This window comes from Polypterus senegalus, chromosome 4, assembly GCF_016835505.1.
Source record: "Polypterus senegalus isolate Bchr_013 chromosome 4, ASM1683550v1, whole genome shotgun sequence".
Taxonomy (NCBI): domain Eukaryota; kingdom Metazoa; phylum Chordata; class Cladistia; order Polypteriformes; family Polypteridae; genus Polypterus; species Polypterus senegalus.
The window spans coordinates 215,546,162-215,561,501 of record NC_053157.1 but is presented as its reverse complement, the minus strand read 5'-3'; the positions used below and the strand labels follow the sequence as shown (position 1 = coordinate 215,561,501).

Here is a 15,340-nt window from a genome sequence, read left to right as displayed (position 1 = left end):
TAGGAGTACGAGGATCATTTCTGGCTGCCAGCATGAAATGTTCACACCCCTCCATCAATTACATTTGAAACTTCCTTGAGAACCTGATAGGCGCTTTTAGAACCACCACCTTGGGAAGGGGTGGCTTAGTCAGGAAGGCCTGCACAAATAATGTCCCATATAACACATACCACCCCACCCCCAGGGCTGTGGAGTCGGTCAATTTTGGGTACCTGGATTCGGGTTTGGAGTCGGCAAAAATGTACCAACTACGACTCCTAATACATTTATACTGTAATGAAAAAAAAAAAATACACAGCAAGTTCAAATGTCCCATTTCACAAACAATAGTCATAATTAAGTACTTCTCTGATGTAAAAAGAAAGCCCAGTGCATAGTTGTGTTACTACTAGTGTGAATTCAGTTCAGCTGAGCTACTATACAACCTGACATTCACATATTGTAATCTGGATTATGGTACATTACAAAAAGTGTTTTCATTTTATTTCAGAAATGATGCGTTTAACAAGTTAATTTGAGTGTAAACAAGTATAATGATATAGGTGGAGGCGTGTGCTATGGCCTGGTGTGTGTTATGGGGTTCTTGTCTTTTGTTTAAACTGGCAAATACGGTAGAGAGTCAGCTTACTAGCCAGTAGTTCTGTGGTTAAATGATGTGTATGCTGCCTTCCTTCAATCAACATGGAAAATACATTAGCAAATTAAATACCGGGGAGTCGGAGTCAGAAGTACCGGAAACTAAGGAGTTGGAGTCGAAGGATTTATCTACCGACTCCACAGCCCTGCTCACCCCACTCCTTGAGACAAAAAGAAAAAGACATTTAACTGAACATCTGACCACAAGTTGTAACCCTTCTTTTTATCTATGTTATCACTGCATTCATGTCACTATAAGATATCAAGCAACAACTGAAGAATGAGGAGGTAACTTTGTACACAGGGAATTCTACCAGTAACCCAGCACCTTCTTGGCTTGACAGCACTCAAGGACTAACTTTTCATCTTGGGAAAGGAGAAGGGGACCCTAAAAGGGACAATATGGTCCAGGCAGCTACTAATTTCACTTTTTCTGTCTTAAAATACATTAGTTGAAAGAAAATATTTGGTATACATACTTCAATCACTTTGACACATTCAAGACAGAAACAACACAACTGACTGGAAACTGAAGAACAGCAGAATCAAGAATGAAAAAGCCAAGGTGTTTATCTTACTGCATTTTTACTATTCCAAAGTTTGACACTAAGCTCGGGTTCCATGAGATATGTTTCAAGCACCATATGTTTTGCTCCTCTTGGTTTCACAGCTGCTTCCCAACCAGATGATAATCAACTTTAAAATGATGTAATCACTGTTATGCACCCATTACTGAAAAGCAAACTGCAGTTTGCACTAAAGACTTAAAAAGCACAAATAATTGCACTAAAGGACTCCAGTCTTTGGGAACCAACTTGCATGACAGACCTGTCTCATTACAAAATATCACGCCCAGAGCAGTAAATGGAAGGGCTTTAGTGTATGGTTTCTATTTATATAAAAATACTAGTTAGTATGGTTCCTTGCACTCTGCAGGCGCAGAGAGTTATTTAACTTCTAATGTTTGAACTTCTGAGAGTCAGAGATCAGAATCTTAATACTGGATCTCACACTTTAATAATTAATATGCTTTCAATAAACAGCTACATTATGAATTTGGCAGAATTAACTTCAAGATACTTGCATACCTGGGACTGACCAAATGTGCAGCTACATGAAGGCGATGCCACATCTTCTATGTACCATAACAGAATGAGGCTCTTCTCCTTGGAGCTTTAATCCTTTGTACAGTACCAGCTCTGTCAGGCACCATGTAATTGACTAACAGGAAAAGGGGTGAGCAGAACTGGAAAGTCAGCACTCAGTCTGTATACATTAGACCTGTCCAGTGAATTTCAGTCTTTTAAACTGACTTAGACAAGAAATGAGATCAACTGCAGTCCGCAAGCCTGACATCTTCCATGACTAAAAATCATACGTGACATAATTCACTGTTACAATCATGGTTCATAAATCACCTTACTTTGAGCTAAAGGTGTAAAGATTTTTAAATCAGAGTGTTGAATCAACTAGAGATATGATAGAAGATTTAAAGGGGTTCCTGCCAGTAGAGAGTTCCAATAATCAATGCAGGATGTGATAAAGCATGGCCAAGTTTTTCAGCATTAGAAAAAGAGAGGAATAAGCAAACTATGGTTAAGTTATGGAGATGAAAGTAAAAATGTTTTTTAATATAGTTTAAGTAGGCGGAAAAAGAAAGGGAGGACTCAAAAATGACACCAAAATTCCTTACATCAGAAGTAAGTCTGAGGAGATCACCATAAAAAAGTGATTGCCCAAAACTAAATAGTAAATACTATGTTAAAAGTTTCATAGACATACAGTATCTGCTAGACTTCAAACATTGTTTTCAGATCTATAATACATCGAAAGGAAAGTTTTATAATCCTATTAAATACATTTTAAGGGAAACAATAATATGCTAATTATCAAGCTCCTTTGAATTCAAACTCAAGACAACAATGTAAGCCGCACACCATCAACAGGTTGAGAATGAGTTTACCTATAATCTCTGGAAGTTATCGGCCTGCTGTGAATTAGTTTACTCTTTACTGACTTTTAAAATTTCCCTCAATGATTTTCATATGCAAAGATATGTAACTTCAAGACTTTGAGGAAGTGAACCCTGAATTGCCAGACGGAAGGTGCCATTTTTTCGGATGATTTCAGCATGTTTTATAGGGCCCAAATTTCACTAAAACAGATTTGGCTGGACATTTGCACCCCCCTCTATATATCCAAGTAAGAGGCAAGAATATATAATAGATGAGAGTTTATGAATATATTTACTATAACCCCACATCCGCAATGCAATACATGAATTCATAAACATGTATTTAAGAAATTACATATTAAACTCAGAAACACACACATGGAGTTGGATGAGAGGCAAATTGAGGGCAGCATCAAAAAGGTTTCGCCACACATGCAACTGCTAAGAGGTTACACCGGAGAGCCAGCGGAGGATATGGGGTGGAGTTTTCATATTGGCGAGTAGGCAAATTAGGTCTTGTGTCTCAGACAGAAGGCAACTCGAAATGTAACAATTACCAATGGTGTGCCTGGGATCTCCCTCTCCAGACATGCACGTACTAGAGGGGTAAAGAGTCAAGAGTGGGGATAGGCCATTGTGTGCGTGTGCGCACGCGACAGCCTGAGAGGGGGTTGGGGATACGCGCACTTATTGCATTACGCGAGGATAAGAGTGTACGTTGTAGCCCAAAAATAGAAAAGGTACAGACTGCTGAGGTCTCTGATGCAGGACGTTGGGTGGGGGAAATATTTCTTTACGCAACGGAAAGAAAAGCGAGGGAGGGGGCGAGTGTACCGGACGCGCGTACCAGGTTGGAGTTGCGGGGAGGATGGTCGGGCACGCGCGTCCGCGCGCTGTGCTACAGTACAAAGAGACCGTTTCAAACACAATATCTGGCCCGGTGGCTCTAAATTGTCACGAGGCCAAGAAAGCGTCACCAAAGCAAAAATGTTAGTTTGATAAATAACGTAACGGAACCTTGCACCACATTATCGATTCAGGTGGTACGCTGGCGTGTTTGCATCTCATCCGTTTTGCCACGCGTGGCCCCATGCCGCCGGCCCATTCACATGTATTGTGGCACCATTAAGATTTGATTGCCAGGTCCCCAAACGAACACTAAACCCCGGAAAGTTACTGAAAATCATGCAAGACTGCAAACAAATAAAAAGCATATATTTAAAGTCGACTTTACCTCCCCAAAAAAGACTTGTCAGGTATGGCCGTCGCTCCTGCGTGCTCTGCAGTCAGCAACACGTATTCCTGGCCTTCGGCGGTGTTCCTTAAAAACCGTAAAATCAAATCTTATTCCGTATCAAAACCAAAATAGGAAAACAGTGCAGGGCAGACAAAGCAGCAACTAATCTGAAGAGGGGAAAACAACAGCTGCACCTTCTGTTTTACCGAGCCAACCTGCGATTAAAAAAACATACACATCTACTGCGCGCTGCCGCGACTCATCCAACGCGTCCACTGGCCATTACCACTGTCAATCAAAGCCAGTGCCCAATCAGAAACTCTGCTCTGTTCGGCCCGTCTTCAACGTGGTGATGCGAATGACGGGCTCTCGCATTGCTTCTTTCTTTCTCAGCGTGTTTGTGCTTCCAGCTGGATCTGTAAGGTTAGCCGTAACAAAAGGTCATGCAACAAGGGCCAGGGGGCTCAAATAGGGTAAGGGCAACAGTGAAGGCATTTACAAATCTGAAATCGCTCGGCGACGTACTTTTGCTTCAAAATGCATTTACACACCATAGATTAAGAAAAGTGCACGCATTTATGTATGGTTTAAAAAAAGGTTATGCGAGTTTATTATTCGAAATACATTTGTTTGTTTTTGTAACTTTGTTTATTAATCTATAGGAATGGTGCAGTATAAACCAAAATGACTAACTCTGTTTCAAGTTTTGATTTATAATAAACAATAATTTTGTGTGATATTAACGTGTAAGTTACTGCATATAAAAGAGCCACGACATACGCCAGATTAAATAATTTTATGAGGTACTGTTAGTGATTTATTTATGAACATACCACTTAGCTGTTGCCTGCTAACCCACTTACTCATCCTGTACCTTCAGGGTAACACTAAATTGGAGGGTGCTACCTCTTTGGTTAGGCACAGAGGGACATGTTGAGTGGTGAGGTGAAAACTCACTACAATCTAAACCAAATTACCTCCTTCAAGAAATATTTAGTTTTTAAAAGATTTTTTGATTGTAGCAAACACAGGATATACAGTTAACTGGCACATTTTATAGTTTTTTGGTTTTTTTTTTGGTTTGCAGGGCCATTGTTGTCCCATATAGAGTGCAGTGAAATTCTTAATTACATGTCCTAATCAATATGCAGTGTGTCCCCACTGTAACTGTCTTACCTGAAAAATATCAGACCTTATTTATTATACCATTGCTAGCTACACGTTTAACATGGTTTTGACTGTGAAGTGTTTAACAAATAAGGGTTTTTATTATTTTTTCCATTTTGTTTCCAAACACAAACTATCATTTAGCCCTTACATGGAACAAACAATTTGTGGGTTGTACAGTGACTGATGTACAGACCTTATATTGCATGTGCCAGGGAGTGGGCTGAATTTCGCAAAACTGTTCATATGATTCATAGTGTATTCCCTTTTCTGCTGTTTGTACTTAGAGTCCAAGAAATTTTACAAATTCTTTCCCATCTAGCATGATCTGGAGTTGTCTCCCAAGAGCCAATATTTAAATTAAATGAACATGTTAACTACAAGGCACATCCCCTTTGACACCAGTGTAATAATAAAGATATATATATATATATATATATATATATATATATATATATATATATATATATATATATACTAATGAAAGACAAAGCCCTCACTGACTGACTGACTCACTCACTCACTGACTCACTCATCACTAATTCTCCAACTTGCCGTGTAGGTAGAAGGCTGAAATTTGACAGGCTCATTCCTTACAGCTTACTTACAAAAGTTGGGCAGGTTTCATTTCGAAATTCTGCGCGTAATGGTCATAACTGGAACCTATTTTTCTCCATATACTGTAATGGACGTTAGCTCGATGGCCGTGGGGGGCGAAGCTGCATGTGACATCATCACGCCTCCTACGTAATCACGTGAACTGACTGTGACCTCAGTACGTAGAAAAAAAGGAAGAGCTCCCAAAGAGCGCTGAAGAAAAATGCTGAATACTTTATTCGCAAGATACAAGTTTAATGAGAAGACACGAGGTATAAACGAGACTTTGGATCACTTTGTAACGGAGTTAAAATCGCTGTAGCTAGAAACTTTTAATTGCCGGGTCTTATCTAACATTAAATAAAGCCGTGGACATCGCAACATCACACAAGGGAGCAGCTCATGTGAACTGACTGAACGCAGTATGAGTGATCACTTCCATGCATCAAACCTGTTCAAAAAACGCATTACACAATTGACACGGTAGGAAAAGAATATGCTCTGAGTTGAGCTCCACAGCTAACGCAGTCTTGCGGAAGTAACTTCGTCACGCTGTCACCAAATACTCACAGAAAAATCCACAAGTTAATGCACACGCTGTCTCTAGAGTTTCTCCACACTCAATGTATTCCTCACATCCCCGTTATACCCTCTGATCTCCCATTTCAATTCAGATGCCTCCAATTTCCAGTAAGGCTCTGCTGCGCGATGACCAGTAATGACCCTACAAAAGGATGCCATTGATTTCAGGCAAGATTGCTTTTCTCCTGAACAACTATACGTTGCATTCTCAAGAGTGAGCTTGCGCAGCTTCGTCATATTACAACCAGAGTGCTGAACTGATAATGTGATATATAAAGAGAACTATAATAATCGTAATAAACGAACAATAAAACAGCGGAGAACCCGTGGATTAAATAAAAAGGCTGCTTCCTTGGCAAAGCAATGAAAAAGGATGGCTTTATATGTTGTTCGTTTATAAAACAGCGGAGAAGCTGTGTAAAGGTATCTATCTATCTATCTATCTATCTAAAGGCTGCTTCACAAAAAACCAGCGGAGCACCTTATATGAGCAGGCAGACAGCTAAATAAGGGAATCAATAAATACCTATAATCGTAATAAATGAACAAAAAATAGCGTACAAGCCGCGGATTAAATAAAGGAAATGGGTACCTGAACAGCAAACTAAGTCTCAAATAGTTACACAATAACTATAAAAATTGTAATAAACGAACAATAAAACAGTACAGAACCGCGAAGCAAGGAGAAACGACGGCCTTATATGGCGTTCATTTATAAAGCAGCGGAGAAGCTGTGTGAAGGCAGCTACACAAAAAAACAGCAGAGCGCCACACTCTGAATGTATTCCTCGCATCACCGTTATACCCTCTGATCTCCCATTTCAATTCAAATGCCTCCAATTTCCAGTAAGGCTCTGCTTTGCGATGACAATTAATAAGTCTCAGGGACAGACCCTACAAAAGGTTGCCATTGATTTGAGGCAACATTGCTTTTCTCCTGGACAAAACTATACAGTGCATTCTCAAGAGTAATCTCAGTGCACAGCTTGGTTATATTACAACCGGACTGCTGAACTGACAACGTGGTATACAAAGAGATCCTTAACAGATAGCTATTGGTATATTTTCCCTTAATGTTTAAAAGGTTTTCTTTCCTTCTTAATAAAAATTTAAAAGCAGTTCATCGCTGCGAAGCGCGGGGATTTTGCTATATACAGTATATATATATATATATATATATATATATATATATATATATATATATATATATTTAGATATACACTCACCTAAAGGATTATTAGGAACACCTGTTCAATTTCTCATTAATGCAATTATGTAATCAACCAATCACATGGCAGTTGCTTCAATGCATTTAGGGGTGTGGTCCTGGTCAAGACAATCTCCTGAACACCAAACTGAAAGTCAGAATGGAAAAGAAAGGTGATTTAAGCAATTTTGAGCGTGGCATGGTTGTTGATGCCAGACGGGCTGGTCTGAGTATTTCACAATCTGCTCAGTTACTGGGATTTTCACGCACATCCATTTCTAGGGTTTACAAAGAACGGTGTGAAAAGGGAAAAACATCCAGTATGCGGCAGTCCTGTGGGCGAAAATCCCTTGTTGATGCTAGAGGTCAGAGGAGAATGGGCCGACTGATTCAAGCTGATAGAAGAGCAACTTTGACTGAAATAACCACTCGTTACAACCGAGGTATGCAGCAAAGCATTTGTGAAGCCACAACACGCACAACCTTGAGGCGGATGGGCTAGAACAGCAGAAGACCCCACCGGGCACCACTCATCTTCACTACAAATAGGAAAAAGAGGCTACAATTTGCACGAGCTCACCAAAATTGGACATTTGAAGACTGGAAAAATGTTGCCTGGTCTGATGAGTCTTGATTTCTGTTGAGACATTCAAATGGTAGAGTCAGAATTTGGCGTAAACAGAAAGAGAACATGGATCCATCATGCCTTGTTACCACTGTGCAGGCTGGTGGTGGTGGTGTAATGGTGTGGGGGATGTTTTCTTGGCACACTTTAGGCCCTTTAGTGCCAATTGGGCATCGTTTAAATGCCACGGGCTACCTGAGCATTGTTTCTGACCATGTCCATCCCTTCATGACCACCATGTACCCATCCTCTGATGGCTACTTCTAGCAGGATAATGCACCATGTCACAAAGTTCGAATCATTTCAAATTGGTTTCTTGAACATGACAATGAGTTCACTGTACTAAAATGGCCCCCACAGTCGCCAGATCTCAACCCAATAGAGCATCTTTGGGATGTGGTGGAACGGGAGCTTCGTGCCCTGGATGTGCATCCCACAAATCTCCATCAACTGCAAGATGCTATCCTATCAATATGGGCCAACATTTCTAAAGAATGCTTTCAGCACCTTGTTGAATCAATGCCACGTAGAATTAAGGCAGTTCTGAAGGCGAAAGGGGGTCAAACACCGTATTAGTATGGTGTTCCTAATAATCCTTTAGGTGAGTGTATATGTATGTATGTATGTATGTACGTATGTATGTATGTATGTATGTGTATATGTGTATATAAACTGCTCAAAACAATTAAAGGAACACTTTGAAAACACAAGATCTCAATGGGAAAAAGAAATCCTCCTAGATATCTATACTGATATAGACTGGGTAATGTGTTAGGAACGAAAGGATGCCACATTGTTTAATGGAAATGAAAATGATCAACCTACAGAGCCCTGAATTCAAAGACGCCCCAAAAATCAGAGTGAAAAAATTATGTGTCAGGCTAGTCCATTTTGCCAAAATTTAATTGCAGCAACTCAAAATTGTACGCAGCACTTTGTATGGCCCCTGTGTTCTTGTATACATGCCTGACAACATCGGTGCATGCTTCTAATGAGATGACAGATGGTGTTGTGGGGGATCTCCTCCCAGATCTGGACCAGGGCATCACTGAGCTCCTGGACAGTCTGAGGTGCAACCTGGTGGCATTGGATGGACCAAAACATAATGTCCCAGAGGTGTTCTATTGGATTTAGGTCAGGAAAGTGTGGTGGCCAGTCAATGGTATTAATTCCTGCATCCTCCAGGAACTGCCTGCATACTCTCACCACATGAAGCCAGGAATTGTTGTGCACCAGGAGCCACTGTACCAGCATAGGGTCTGACAATGGGTCCAAGGATTTCATCCTGATACCTAATGGCAGCCAAGGTGCCTTTGTCAAGCCTGTAGCGGCCTGTGTGACCCTCCATGGATATGCCTCCCCAGACAATCATTAACCCACCACCAAACTGCTCATGCTGAATGATGTTACAGGCAGCATAATGTTCTCCATGGCTTCTCCAGACCCTTTCACTTCTGTCACGTGCTCAGGGTGAACCTGCTCTCATCTGTAAAAAGCACAGGGCACCAGTGGTGCATCTGCCAATTCTGGTATTCTATGGCGAATGCCAATCGAGCTGCATGCTGCTGGGCAGTGAGCTCAGGGCCCATTAGAGGACATGGGGCCCTTGGGTCACCCTCATGAAGTCTTTCTGGTTGTTTGGTCAGAGACATTCACACCAGTGGCCTGCTGGAGGTCATTTTGTAGGGCTCTGGCAGTGCTCATCCTGTTCCTCCTTGCCCAAAGGAGCAGATACTGGTCCTGCTGATGGGTTATGGACCTTCTATGGCCCTCTCCAGCTCTCCTAGAGTAACTGCTTGTCTCCTAGAATCTCCTCCATGCCCTTGAGACTGTGCAGGGAGACACAGCAAACCTTCTGGCAATGACACGTATTGATGTGCCATCCTGGAGAAGTTGGACTACCTGTGCAACCTCTGTAGGGTCCAGGTATCGCCTCATGCTACCAGTAGTGACACTGACTGTAGCCAAATGCAAAACTAGTGAAGAAACAGTCAGAAAAGATGAGGAGGGAAAATGTCAGTGGCCTCCACCTGTTAAACCATTCCTGTTTTGGGGGTCATCTCATTGTTGCCCCTCTAGTGCATCTGTTGTTAATTTCATTAACACCACAGCAGCTGAAACTGATTAACAACCCCTCTGCTACTTAACTGACCAGATTAATATCCCATAAGTTTCATTGACTTTATGCTATACTCTGATTAAAAAGTGTTCCTTTAATTCTTTTGAGCAGTATATATGTTGATATGTGTATATATGTATATATATATATATATATATAGATATGTGTATGTGTAGATATCTGTATATGTAGATATGTATATATGTATATGTATATATGTTTATATGTGTGTGTGTGTGTATAGAGTATATATATATATATATATATATATATATATATATATATATATATATATATATGACAGCAACACTCATAACAGTGACAAAACAATTACATTGACAATCATGTTACATTACTTTTAAAATGTTTCCTTTTCTTTTTCATAAATTCTTTAACACATTACTTCTCCGCTGCTAGCTGGTATTTTGCTATATATATATATATATATATATATATATGGGGTTTTTTTTTTGAGGTTCGGGGCAATTAAGCTGATGGATAGCTTTGCATTGTTTTCTCACTTTTGTTCTCATCTATCTTTACTTTTGCCTATACATTTTGGCATTGACAATATTTTCATTATTAGATTTTATGATCATTTCCGTTCTCATCATTGTTTGAATTCATTTTCCATCACGACAGCTTTGACTTTGTGTGTTTTTCAATGGCTTTGGTCATGTTGTTGCTGGAAACTGCAACCCATTGCTACCAAATGACACCTGGAAGCATGTTGCACCACTAGTGTTAAAGATGGTGATGCACTTGCCCCTTTGTCCATTATTCCACAAAACTCTGCAGTGTGTTATGAAGTAAAAACAATTTAGAGAACTAGAACTTTGTGTGGGAATTCAGTCTTTGAGGTTGGTTAGTGTTCTTGTTTTGGTGTTTCGCATTACAGTTTATCAGAGTGATGAACTGTACAAAATAGTGGAGATTAACAGAAGAGAAACATTGGGAAACATGCAAAGATCAAAAACAAATCTCTGTCCTATCTTTCAAAAATACCAAATCACTAATCAAGTTAAACAATCAGGACAAGGGTCAGAAACAACATTGATATAAAATAACAAAATGCTGACATGAATTCTTTAAAATTATCTCCAAACTCAGATAGGAAAGGACTGAACAGAGGTGAAATTTATATGTTTGAACTGAAACGTGTCAATTGCCTAGCAAACTAGCCAAGACGCAACATAGTGGTTGTCAAAATTTACAAAATGACCTCAAAATAATGCAAAAAGTAACATATAATAGAAGTTAGGGATGGGTATCAGCACTGATGTCTCAATTCAAATCGATTTTTCAGTTCACAATGCCCTAATTCAATTTGACTGAATTAGCATGTACCAATATATTTGAAGTGATGGATTTTGTTTTTAGAAATTACTTAACCATGCATAGAGAACATTAATAGAATGTGACAAATTCCAATAACACTTTATTTGAAGATTGTCAATATGATGACCTCATAACATATGCATAAACATGGAATAACATTTAAAAAGAAATATTTAATTAGTAATGAACAGTTAACATCAGTATTTGGAAGATGTGGAACAAAATGTCATTGCTCTTAAAAAAACGTTTTCACAGCACTGCTATCATTCACAATTAACCTTAATTTAACATATATTTTGCTACATCATAGTCAACACATATTAAGGGGCTCCTTTTTTAATACAATGCAATGGCATCTGTGTTATAAAACACCTGTATCATATTGTGAGTAATATTATTATAATATAATGGACTATTGCAACTTAAATAATAATGTTATTCAATGAGCTATTTGTGTGTTATGAATCTCCATGTAGACACCCTTCAACTAAACTGTAAGCCAAATTTATTCCCATGTTGGACATTTTAAATAATCGTGAATTAGTCGAATTTAAAGATACAGCAGGAAGACTCATGTTTTTATATAATTCTCAGTTTGCTTCGAACCAGCTTCGAAAACATGTCCTCGGACAAAAAGCAAGCGTTTTAACATGAGAATCTGGAGCTGATGGTTGTTGACAGCTTCTTCAAATGAATGGAACATAAAAGAAAAATAACTGGTCATCGTGATTGATAATTCTGCTATTATGGAGCTACTTCAAGTCATCTGCTTTGAGCACACACTCACTTTGGTATTGCAGGCTGCTTTGAAAATTCCAATTGTCCGCTTGCTTTGATGGGTGAGGTGCGTTGCAAACATTTTCCACTGTAACAGTACAGCTAGCCACATGCTTAAAGAGAAGCAACATTTATTGGACTTGGCAAAACAAAAACATGTGATTGATGCGGTCATGCAATGGAATAGAGCATCAGAAACACTAGAAATATTTTTGGAACAGCAGCCAGTCATCTCAACAGCTCTGTATATATGCAGTGAGGTTCCTCCCAGTGTGACTGGCATGCAGCATGCTTATCTGCAGGACATCTGCCAAAGGTGCCCAGTCATTTTTAATATGTAATTTTTCACATAGGAATCTGCTCACATAGTCTTTCCAACCACACTCCAAGACAACATCTTCCTAAGTGTTGTCTTTTTACTGATTTGTCTGCCAGTCTCTCTGAACAAGATTTCAGAGCAGTTGAACTATTTTGCATCGGACAGCTGCTCATCCCTCATCTTTAGGAAACAAACTTCTCTTTTCCAAGAGCAGAATAACCCAGATTAAGAGGAATAAGTCACATTGAAAAGTACAATTACATACTGACAAAGGATAAGGAATAGGAGAAGTTGATTCTTCGAATGGTTGCAAACCATCACAAAAATGTTCCAACTTCATCAAGACAATGCTAATGTTGTAGACCCATTAAAACGACCAAACAGAGTGACCTCAAAATGTTGTTTATTTTCAGTAAAAGTTTTGGTATTTGTTACCTATGTGGTAAAGAATAGAACTAGCTTTATGGAGCACTTGAATCACATACTCTTTTAGTGTCCTATTATATGCAGTCAACTGCTTTTTAAAATTATATGAAGTTGATATACATAATTGTGCAAAATTGGTCCTCTCAAGAAACTGCAATGATATCAGACAATGAGAGCACCTCATTCGTACAACAAAGTCCTGTTTGCTGTTGTCCAAGTTTGGCAGCCCTGGTCATTATAAACTTTGAATAGGATTTTATAAAAAAAATTTTTTGGGACTGATGACATAATTACTAACCTGTTGCTCCAGATGTTAAGGATGTCAGTTACACCTTTGTCCAGTCAAACAAAAGGATTTCTTTAGATTATACGAATTGTACTGCATTACCTGGGTGAGAAACTGGTGAGGTAGAAATGTGAAAACTTATAATATTACTGATTATACCGCCACATATTACACCCCTTTGACTTATTTTGTATATAAGTTAACTATTGTTAGTACTAGAAACCTTATTTGTACACAAGTCTTGTTTTTTTTTCCTGGTGCAAAAATATGGAGATGTTTTTCAGTTGCAACACATGAGTATCCACTATATCTTTTAGAAAATATATTTGAATGTGGAATCAGTACTGTTTCAAAACGCAATTGAAGACATATGGATTTGGTCTATTTGTACTTAAGAGAATATTTTCAAAGTGCTGCAGCATAATGCAGAAAATAAACATAGATTTCTATCAACTTATTTCCGTTAACCGGAAGTGGTACCTTTACCTTTTATTTATGCAACTGCAGAGTCCAATTTATTCAACTTTGCTTTTATAGTAATTGTTCAATATATTATTGATTTGATTAGATTTGTTGTCGATGGTTCTTTAATGTACATAATATAAAAATATAATCATTGTCTTGTAGCTTACTTCTCAAATATCCATCCTCATATTCAGAAAGGAAAGCGCTCCACAGGGTCATTAGGACAGTGGACAGAACAATTGGTTGTACCCTCCCCACTCTGGAACAAATCTACACCTCCCAATGCTGCAAAAAAGCAATAGACATTTCACAGGATTTATCACATCCCGGTCATTGCCTCTTCCAGCTTTTGCCATCGGGCAAGAAATACAGAGCAGTGAAAACCAGGACAAACCACCTTAAAAACAGCTTTTATCCAAAAGCAATCATGGCCCTGAGCTCAGAATAAAATTGCTCTATATCATTCTCTCCCAATGTGCAATAAAGACCTAAAGTCAACATGTGCAATTTGTATATTTTGTAAAGTACTTTTCTTACTATTCGGTTTGTTATTATTTTCCCTCTCCTTGTCTTTTTAACACTTATGCCTCGACTGCACCTTCAATTTTGTTGTTCCTTTGTAAAAGTGACAATGACAATAAATATCTATCTATCTATCTATCTATCTATCTATCTATCTATCTATCTATCTATCTATCTATCTATCTATCTATCTGAGTATATGTGAAAGTCTAGATTTTTTATATTTGTACTTTTGATGATGAATTCACCATGGTGCCATTTTTTGTGATTTTTAGTTGTGCACTCTGCCATTTTGTGTTTGTTTCCCATGGCAGCAGCAATGTTGTTAATGTTCACTATGTTAGTTGATGGTCTCACGACACGGAAGTTACATAGCACATTATTTCATTGCATCCTACTTGTGTCACAGGACTGCATCCAGCTTCTAACATCCAAGCTTTGACATTCACAATTATGTTTAAAGTTAGTTGGGGGTAAATAAATCTTAGTTTATTTGAAGACCTTTGCAATTAGATTCTGACTTTGACTTTGTTTTTCTGTTTCTGTCCTCGATAATCAGTCCCATCTGTCTCTCACAGTATTCTGACCTTTTCAGATTCTGGATTTTTGAATTTCATAAATTAGAATTTTAGATTTTAGCCTGTTCCAAACTGCTTCATACGTCTCCTGGCCATTTTCTCTTTCCCATTTTGCAGCGTTATTTTCTTAAGGTGTAGCAGCGCTACTGTGTTTTGGACATTATCATGAGTGTTTATTGTTAGGTGTTTATTGTTGTATTATTATTGGTCAACACCATAGGGGCGTAGGGAGGGTTAACCATTTAATTGTTGCCTATAGCTCTATTTTATTTAATATATCACATTATTTTTTATTTAATCTGCTCTTCGGCTGTGTCTGTGAGTGAGTGTGTGAGAGTCGAGCCAGGACTGGGTGTGTTCCTGGGGTCCTCACTGAAAAAATAATGAATCAACGTCCCTTTGATGATGCTACAAAGTTACCAGACCTTTATCTTTTTATGGCTGTAAATTTGAGCAAACGCTTTGAACCTGGATTTAGTGAATAGCAGCATAGAAGAATACCATG

The 15,340-nt window shown here is 38.7% G+C and overlaps 1 protein-coding gene across 1 annotated transcript in view; it reads right to left on the bottom strand.

The window, feature by feature from the left end:
* Positions 1 to 4,098, bottom strand: part of paip2b (poly(A) binding protein interacting protein 2B) — a 34,209-nt gene extending 30,111 nt beyond the window's left edge. The window contains exon 1 of the mRNA XM_039751947.1: positions 3,825 to 4,098. The gene's annotated coding sequence lies outside the window, so the exon portion shown is untranslated. The remainder of the gene's footprint in view (positions 1 to 3,824) is intronic.
* Positions 4,099 to 15,340: the final 11,242 nt, after the last annotated feature.